General features: G+C 39.5%; 1 non-coding gene across 1 annotated transcript; it reads right to left on the bottom strand.

Moving 5' to 3' along the window:
- Nucleotides 1–5625: 5625 nt before the first annotated feature.
- LOC141624597 (small nucleolar RNA R71) lies at nucleotides 5626–5732 on the bottom strand. Its single transcript, XR_012534402.1, has one exon. It is a non-coding gene; the product is annotated as a small nucleolar RNA R71 (small nucleolar RNA).
- Nucleotides 5733–8524: the final 2792 nt, after the last annotated feature.

Below are 8524 nucleotides of genomic sequence, written 5' to 3'. Positions count from 1 at the left end.
AGAGCCGTGTCTATAATTTGTTTTGACGCTAGTTTGGTTTATTTAAAATATAATTAAATTAATTTCCGTCTCATATTTTATATAAAGATAATTCGTTAATATCGTCCTTTCACATAATTATTTTAGGTGGCTCATATGTGGTTGAAGATGAAGAGTAATTTTGGGTTTTAGATGCTTTCTCAAGTTATTACTTGTCTCTTTGCTAGCGTAAGGTAACTATTCCGAGTTACTCGACGAATTAATGTCACATTAGTAGTTAATGTGTGCCTGTTGTTTGTTAAGTGTTTAGGTGATTGATAATGTGTTACTTTCGTTTTTCAGATGATAGAAATTAGAAATAGCATGAGAATAATATTGCGATAAAATTTGTAATTTGGGCCAAAGCAGGCCAAGACTCGAAATGGGCCGTATTGACCGAACGAGTTTGGTCAAACTAGGTTTAAACCAATCGACCTCGATTTGACCGATGACCCGTCGCGGGACTCGGGTCGAGGGTTTGTCTTTGAGGTGAGATTGGTTGTTATTGGAAATTTTATGTTATGTCTTGATATTTGTAATTATCATTTCACATGTTGGTTGTTGGATGAATTGGCTGCCTTATACTTCAGTCTTGTTGCCTCTTTGCCATTTTAGCTTGTTCTCATGAATTATGAAATTAACAGTTAGCTGGAATTTGGATTATTATTGATATTGTAGATATTGTTGGATTGTCTGCTGAATAGACATTTATATAGCTTTTCACATGATAGAATGTTAGCATTTATGTTGGTAAGTTGGACTCTTTGCCCCTCTTATGGTTAATTGGGTATCCTACTTGTCTTGTATGGTGTGGGCTAAAGTATTCAAGCTGGGACTAGCTGGGACTAGGTCCTAGGTGAGTATTTCGGCCTTCATCATAGATAGGCCATTATAGTCTTTGACGAGTGTATGTTCACTGCTTAATAGCCTCTGTGTTCCTGACTTGGTGGGTTTATATCCAAGTTGGGGCATGACCTCGTTACTTATTTTGAGAGTAAGTGGTCAGCTTAAGTACTAGCCAACCCTTTGGTGGACTCCTTAGGGTACTCACTTTGTTTTAGAAAAATTGTGGGTCTTGGGTGCGGTGGTGTGTATCCGCATGTCTAGGTCTGCGCAGATTTTAGGCTAGGGTTGTGTTGTGTCTTGGCCATGTTTTGATAGAACCTCGAGCCAAGATACCGGTTCGATTACCTTCCCTACCTCGTGGTATAGACTCGAGTTCTGAGTGACTATTGACGGGACTAAGAACTTATGCCTGTCTTTGATATATTGTCCTTTCTTGTTTGATGATTCTATGAATCATAGAAGGTGAGATGCAAGCCGGCTATGGTTGATAGAGTTTGGATTCCTGGATGTTATGTGATTCACATGATAGTGTAGTATGAGTCGGTCTAGTATTCACATGCTAGGACTATGTGGCGTTATATTGTTGTTCACATGATAAGCACGATTGTCTAGCATCTATATGCTAAGGCAGTGTGTGATTCGTATTCATATTCTTATGTTTACATGTTATATTAATTATGACATTTCGTGGTCGGGAGAACTCGGAGTTACTCCCACCGACCGTGGCTTTCGTATTTGTATAAAATGCGAATGACTGGTAGGTGATGCATATATGGGGTACATGGACGAGCTAGCGAGCAAAGTAACCTTGGGACCTAGATTGGCTTTATTTTATGGTGACCCTTAAACACTTTTTATGTCACATACATTTTAGGGACATATGTCTCCCTCTTTACATTGGTTGTATAATTTGCTATTCGCGACTTTAGCGATGGTTATGTTATGAAACTTCTAGTTAGACCTTGTATGTTTGACACCTTCCAATTTGGATATCTTTATAACAGGTTCAGGTTTTAAAATTACAGGTTTTTACCCAATTGAACCTATTATAAACATATCCATGCAGTTTTATTCTAGAATTACGTGTTTACTTTTCTGCGATAATTGAGGGTGTCAAAGTTATGGGCAACCCACTTGTACTTGTGTATCATAGTATGCAAATCAACAAGATGACCACCCTCCTTTGCTCTATACTTGTTATCCTTGTTGAAGTTAGGATCAAAGTTTTTAGCTAGGATAGTGACTAGGCCGCCATTGACAATAACGGTAGTGCCCTTCTTCCCACAATCAATGTTGAGCCATCTATCTACCAAAAGCCTCAAAGAGTTGATAGGCTTGGTGTGTACTCTTCCAATGTTCAAAGCCGATTCAAGAAGAATAAAATCAAGTTTGGTGAAATGGTTGGTATCTTTCCTTGCAATAATGGTGTTTCCTATGACCTTGTGCCATACTCTTATACCCGGATGGTGGACTAAAAGAGCACGACTCGCATGAAAGTCCTCAAATTTCCTCCCGGAAATTGCCTCCCAAAGAGGGTCGGGGTCATACTTTCCATAGTTCTTAAAATAACTTGGTTCATCACTAAGACCCAAAATTTCACCCAATTCCCTAAAGGAAATGCGTCTACTAACATTAGCTAGACGAAACTCGAGATTCTCCCTAGTCTCAACTTTGGTGACTTTCAAAGAACTAAAAAATTCCAAGGTAAGGGAGGGGTATGTCAATTCTTTTGATTTAAACAATTTCTCTAACCCCATGGCTTTGAAAAAGGCTCTAGTTTGCTCAAGAACACCCAATTTTTCTAAGGTATCTTCACAAATAAATTTGGTGGGTTGAAATGATTTTCTAGCAAACTTGGCAAAAGTATCTCTATGGGTTTCAGAAATAAAAGTTACCTCTGGATAATGCAAAAGTTGATCAATTTCCGGAGTAGAAGATGTTGTTGCTCCCATAGAAGGTTGTTGTTGTTGTTGCACTTCCAAGTTTGGGGTTGCTACCACCATAGCCAATGCTTTCTTTGCTTGAAGAGCCTTTTGCCTTTGTGAAAGTGCCTTTGGTGCCTTTGTTGCCTTTGTTGCTCCCTTAGTCCTTGCCATTGATGATTTAACCAAGAAAAGAATGAAAAATCTTCAATTTGTAGTGTACCCAAATCGATTTAAAGGTGAAAGGCTTTGCCTTTATGAATTCAAAAATCGACTCAAAGGTTGAAGATTTTGTGCTTGGTTTTGATTTTTATTGAAAAAGGAGTGATTGATTTGTTGTTAAAAGGATGATTTGATTTGATTTTGGTGAATGTATGATGTGACCATAATTAGCGCATTTTTAGCCCCCGAATTAGCCTTGTTCCCATGCTTTTTAGTGCATATTTGGGTCATTTATTATCTTTAGTTCTTTGTTTTGCATATTCTATGAGATTTTGATCCCTTGGTAGGAAAGGAGTAAGAATCTTGCATTTTCATGGCAAAACAAGACTAAATTGATCGAATTCAATGACCAAGCATCAAGGAGAGACAAGATTAGAAGGCCTTTGTACATATGATAGTAGATGAGCAATGTTGAGAAAGGATCCTTGAGTCCCCAAGGAAATCCCCAAGGAATTTCATGAAGAAAAGGGAAGAAAAGAAGAAGAATTTGTGCTGAGCTACAATCCGAGCGGATTGTCTCCAATCCGCCCGTCTCCTCACATCACAATCCGAGCGGTTTCCTCCAAAGACGCTCGGATTGCACCGCTGAATCCGCCCGATTCCCTCGAATCCACTCGTCTTCCACCACTGAATCCGCCCGTCCCGACCCCAATACGCCCGGATTCCTCTACGGCACGATTTCCTCTTCTCCAAGTTAAAAAGAAAGAAGCCCTTCCTTCGGAAAATACCGGCTCCTCCCTGCTCAATCTAAAAAGTGTAATTACTAGTTTAGCCCTTAGTTAACCCTAATGCATCCTCCCTAATTTCCACTATAAATACCCCATTAGTCTAATTAGAAGAGCATGTTCTTCTTATCAATAATTAGAGTAGTTAATATCAATAAAATCTCTCTTTAGTTTTGTAATCAACAATTAATCAAGTTCTAATACAAGTTTTATTTCCTTAATCTCTCTTTGTTCATCCTTTATTTTGGGTAATTGAAGATTATTTGGGTTATTGTTGGGAGATTGACAACCTCTCAATCAAGCATCAAGTACTTCTTTTATCTTTGCTTTATTATTGGAATCATTAGTAGGTATAATTCTCTTAATCCCTTTTTAATTATTGTTAATTACTTTCATTTATTCATCATGTTTCATATTGTTGGTATGATTGACAACCTTGCTAGCATGATCAACATGATAATGAGTGAGTAGTCTCTTAGCTAGGGTTAATGGGTGATTAGGGGAAACCAACATGGGGAATGATTCATGCTTAAATTAATATGCTTTCATGTTTTATTTGCTTGCTTGTTTTGATCTCAACTCATGCACATGTTATATTTGATGAAATGCTAAGCCTATGAATCCTTGCATTTACTATCATCTTCTATCTTTTCAATGAGACTTGTAAGACATAACCCAACTCGAGTCTCATTAGACCATGCATGTTGTTGAGTAGGGAAGATTAAGTCGACTTGTAGGTGTTGTACAATCTAATCTATTCGGCTCCGGGACCCAAACTTTCCTAGGATTGTAAGATATAACCCAGCTCAATCCATCACAACAATAATTGCTTGCTTATAATTTGAGAACATGTTTGTATGATCAATTCCCATGATTCCCCTATGACCCCATGACACCCTAGTGCTTTTTAATCAATTGTTTACACCCCTTTTAATTCATCTTGCTAGTTTATTTTCATTGCTATTTTAGTTAGTGACCTTCTACATCAACCCAATTTGTGACACCCCTAAGACACCACTAGTTTCAATAGAAATCTCATTTCAATACTCGTCCCTTGGGATCCGACCTTTACTTGCCTCTTTACTAATTGTAGAGTTGTTTGTGAAGTTACAAATTGTGTTTTGATTCGGACGTGACCCAACGACCACACCTTTAATTGTGAACACGAAACGGACTGATCGAAAATAGCGCCGTTGCCGGGGACGGTGTTTGTTTGATTTAGATTTCCTTTTTATTGTTATTAGTTGTGTCTTTCTTCGCCTTGGGGAAGTAAAATGCCTCAAGGTTTGTTCTAATTGTTTTCGAGTTGTTTGATATTTTGCATGTCTAGAAGGTCACAAGGTGATTTGTTACCTTTTGACCGTGAAATCGAAAGAACCTTGACGAACAATAGGAGACTTGTTAGGAGGAATTTAAGAGGTATTAGTGAAGTTGTTCAACCAACTATTGAGTTCGTCAATCCTTTCGCAATAGAAGGAGAGGAGAACCCATTACACAATACCCCACAAAATCAACCTACAATGCCTAAATTCTCGTCACACTCCGTACCCACCGAGGAGAACCTACCAAATGGTACTCCTACACCGCAACATCTAACCGGAAATATTATTGCCAAGTCCGCCTTCATCCAATTAGTTGAAAGGAGCCAACTTGGGGGGATGCCTAGTGAAGACCCTCATTCTCATATGGAAACCTTTTGCGACTATTGTGATGCAATCTCTCAAACGGGTGTGACTCAAGACCAAATTAGATGGGTCTTATTTCCTTTTTCTCTAATCGGCACCGCGAAGCAATGGTTGAAGGGCCTTGATAAGGCCACCCTCGGAATAGATTCTTGGAAGAAGTTGGCTCTAGCCTTCTACAAAAAATTCTACCCACCGGAAAAGACTAACATGCTAAGAGCTCAAATTACGGGTTTTAAGCAAAGGGATGAAGAATCTTTGTATGAAAATTGGGAGCGGTTCAAGGGAATTTGTCGCTCATGTCCTCACCATGGACTTAGCGAATGGTTTTTGGTACAACAATTTTGGAATGGTCTATATGAGGATTCAAGGAACATTCTCAACATGGGATCAAATGGAATGTTCACCGAAGTTGATGACAATCAAACATGGAACAAGATTTTGGAAATGGCGGTCCATAACTCACAATATAGTAGACCTCACAAGGCTACTAGAGGAGGAAAGCATGAAGTGGACTCCGTTACTCAATTGGGTGCTCAACTTAGTGCTCATATTGACACAATCAATTTGAAGTTTGAAAAAGCTATGGCTAGACTTGAAGAAGTCTCAAAATCACCAAAGCATCATGTTAATGCCATGACGACATCCTCATCAATCCCAAGCGGGATATGTGAGAATTGTGGAACTTTGGGACATGACCAAGGTGAATGTAAGGGAACAAATGAACAAGTGAATGCTTTCCAAGCATACAAGAGTGGTACCCCTTATTCCAACTATTACAATGAAAACACCAAATTCCATCCAAATCTCTCATACAAAAGCTAAAATGTTCAAAACCCTCAAACAACATACACTCCACCACCCATGAGAAACCAAAATCAAAGACCCTTTTACAATCAAAACCAAGGTTACCAAAATCAAAATCCATACAATCACCAAAATGACCAAGGTTTTGATGTCCAAAAAGCGGTCCTCCAAATGCAAAAGAATCAACAAGTATTTTTCACTCAAATGCAAAAAGATAGCCAAGCAAAGGAAACTACCATCAACAACATCCTAGCTCACACCAAGATGTTGGAAACACAATTGACTCAACTAGCATCTTCAAGCTCACAAAGACAAAATGGGCAATTACCACCTCAAAGTAATCCCCCTAGACATGAAACAGTTAGTGCCATTCACTTGAGAAGTGGTACAAGGTATGAAGCACCAAGGAAGCAAGTTGAGGATGAAGTTGTGGAAGCTAGTAACAAGGAAGAAATTGTGCAAAGCTCCAAAGATGGAGAATCATCAAAAGAAGAAAGTTCAAAGAAAAATGAAGACAAGGTCAAGGAGAAGGAGCCCATTGTGATTAGACTTCCTTTTCCAAGTCGTCAAGCCAAGCCCAAATTTGATGATCAACTTGGAAAGTTCATGGAAATTATGAAGAATTTGGAAGTCTCGATTCCTTTCACGGAATTAATCAATCACGTGTCGGCCTATGCGAAATACATGAAAGATATCCTCACAAAGAAGAAGTCGATCCGGAAGCTTGAGACTATCGCCTTCACTAAGGTGAGTAGTGCAATACTTCAAGGGAGTTCTCCTCCAAAGTTAAAGGATCCAGGAAGCTTCTCAATACCGTGTACCATTGGCGACACAACGATCAACAAAGCCTTATGTGATCTAGGGGCTAGTGTGAGTGTCACGCCGTACTCGGTGAGTAAAAGGTTGGGGATGGGAGAGCTTAAATGCACCAACATCACACTCCAAATGGCCGATAGATCGACAAAGACACCATTAGGGATATGGGAAGATGTCCCCATTTAATTGGGAAGTTTTTCATCCCGGTGGACTTTGTCATTGTTGATATGGAGGAAGATTCCAACATTCCAATCATTCTAGGAAGACCTTTCCTACACACCGCGGGTGCGGTGATTGATGTGAAACATGGTGAGCTCACTCTAGAAGTGGGAGATGAAAGCATAACCTTTAATCTTGACAAGACTATGAGAGCTCCTCATTTGCATGAACCATGTTTTATGATTGATCATTATAGCCGAAAGGATGAAAGGAAGAAATCGGAACTCCAATGGAAGAAAAAAATTGAAGATGCTCCATTCAAAGAGCAAGTGAATTGTGACAAGGAGAGCTTGCAAAACTCATCAAAATCAACCAAAGAAGAAGAGGAAGGCCTCATTGGCCAAAAGAAGAATTTGGGAGAGTTGTCTCCATCAAATCAAGAGATTTTCAATGATCAACTTAATGAAGTTTGTGGTCTTTGGGACGACGAATTTGAAGGGATTTTTAATCCCTACATTGGTAATGCCATCGATCAAGACCAACAACAAGGGCAAAGGACTATTGAAGACCTCTACCATAATAATGAACAAGCTTTTGATTACTTTTTCAAGGTGTTGAGCAACATCAACAACACCTTGAACATGCCCCCTTGACATCTCATCAAGAATGAGAGTTTGGTGGAGTCCTCCCTAAACCACCATTTGTAAATATTTCTAACTCCCTAACTCGCATTTCAATTCTTGTATTGCATTTTTGTCATCTTTGGATTTATTTTATTTACTTTGATCAAGATATTTGTTATGTTTGAGAGAAGTGAGGGAGGGACTAACAATTTCAATTGATGTGTAGTGCTTTACCTTAGTGTGGGGATGACAATTGCCTATGCTATCCATGCCTTAGTAGTGCCCCCACAATGACGAACACAAGATTTGAAGAAGAATAGAAGAATGGTAAGGGAAATGCATTGTGCACGGATGGAACTGAATCCGGGTACAAAAGGGTAGAATCCGAGCGGATTCAAGAGAATCCGCCCGTTTTCCTACAATCCGAGCGTACTGGGTTGAAGACGCACGTCCCTATGAGATGCAATTTTGAAATATTTTTGACTGTAAGATAATCCGAGCGTCCTGAGCTGCAATCCGCCCGTCTCTGCAAATCCGTCCGTCTTGGATAGAAGACGCCCGTCTTCTCTGCTAAGGAAAACAAGCAAAATTTCCTGGACTCAAATCCGTCCGTCTTCAAGAGAATCCGCCCGTCCCGTATCAAGAAAATCCGAGCGTCTTCTTCTGAATCTGCCCGTCTTTAGGCGAGTTTGATCAAACCCAGA

Source organism: Silene latifolia, chromosome X, assembly GCF_048544455.1.
Source record: "Silene latifolia isolate original U9 population chromosome X, ASM4854445v1, whole genome shotgun sequence".
NCBI classification, from domain to species: domain Eukaryota; kingdom Viridiplantae; phylum Streptophyta; class Magnoliopsida; order Caryophyllales; family Caryophyllaceae; genus Silene; species Silene latifolia.
Note: the sequence above shows the minus strand (reverse complement) of the source record. Positions and strands in the feature narration are given on the sequence as shown.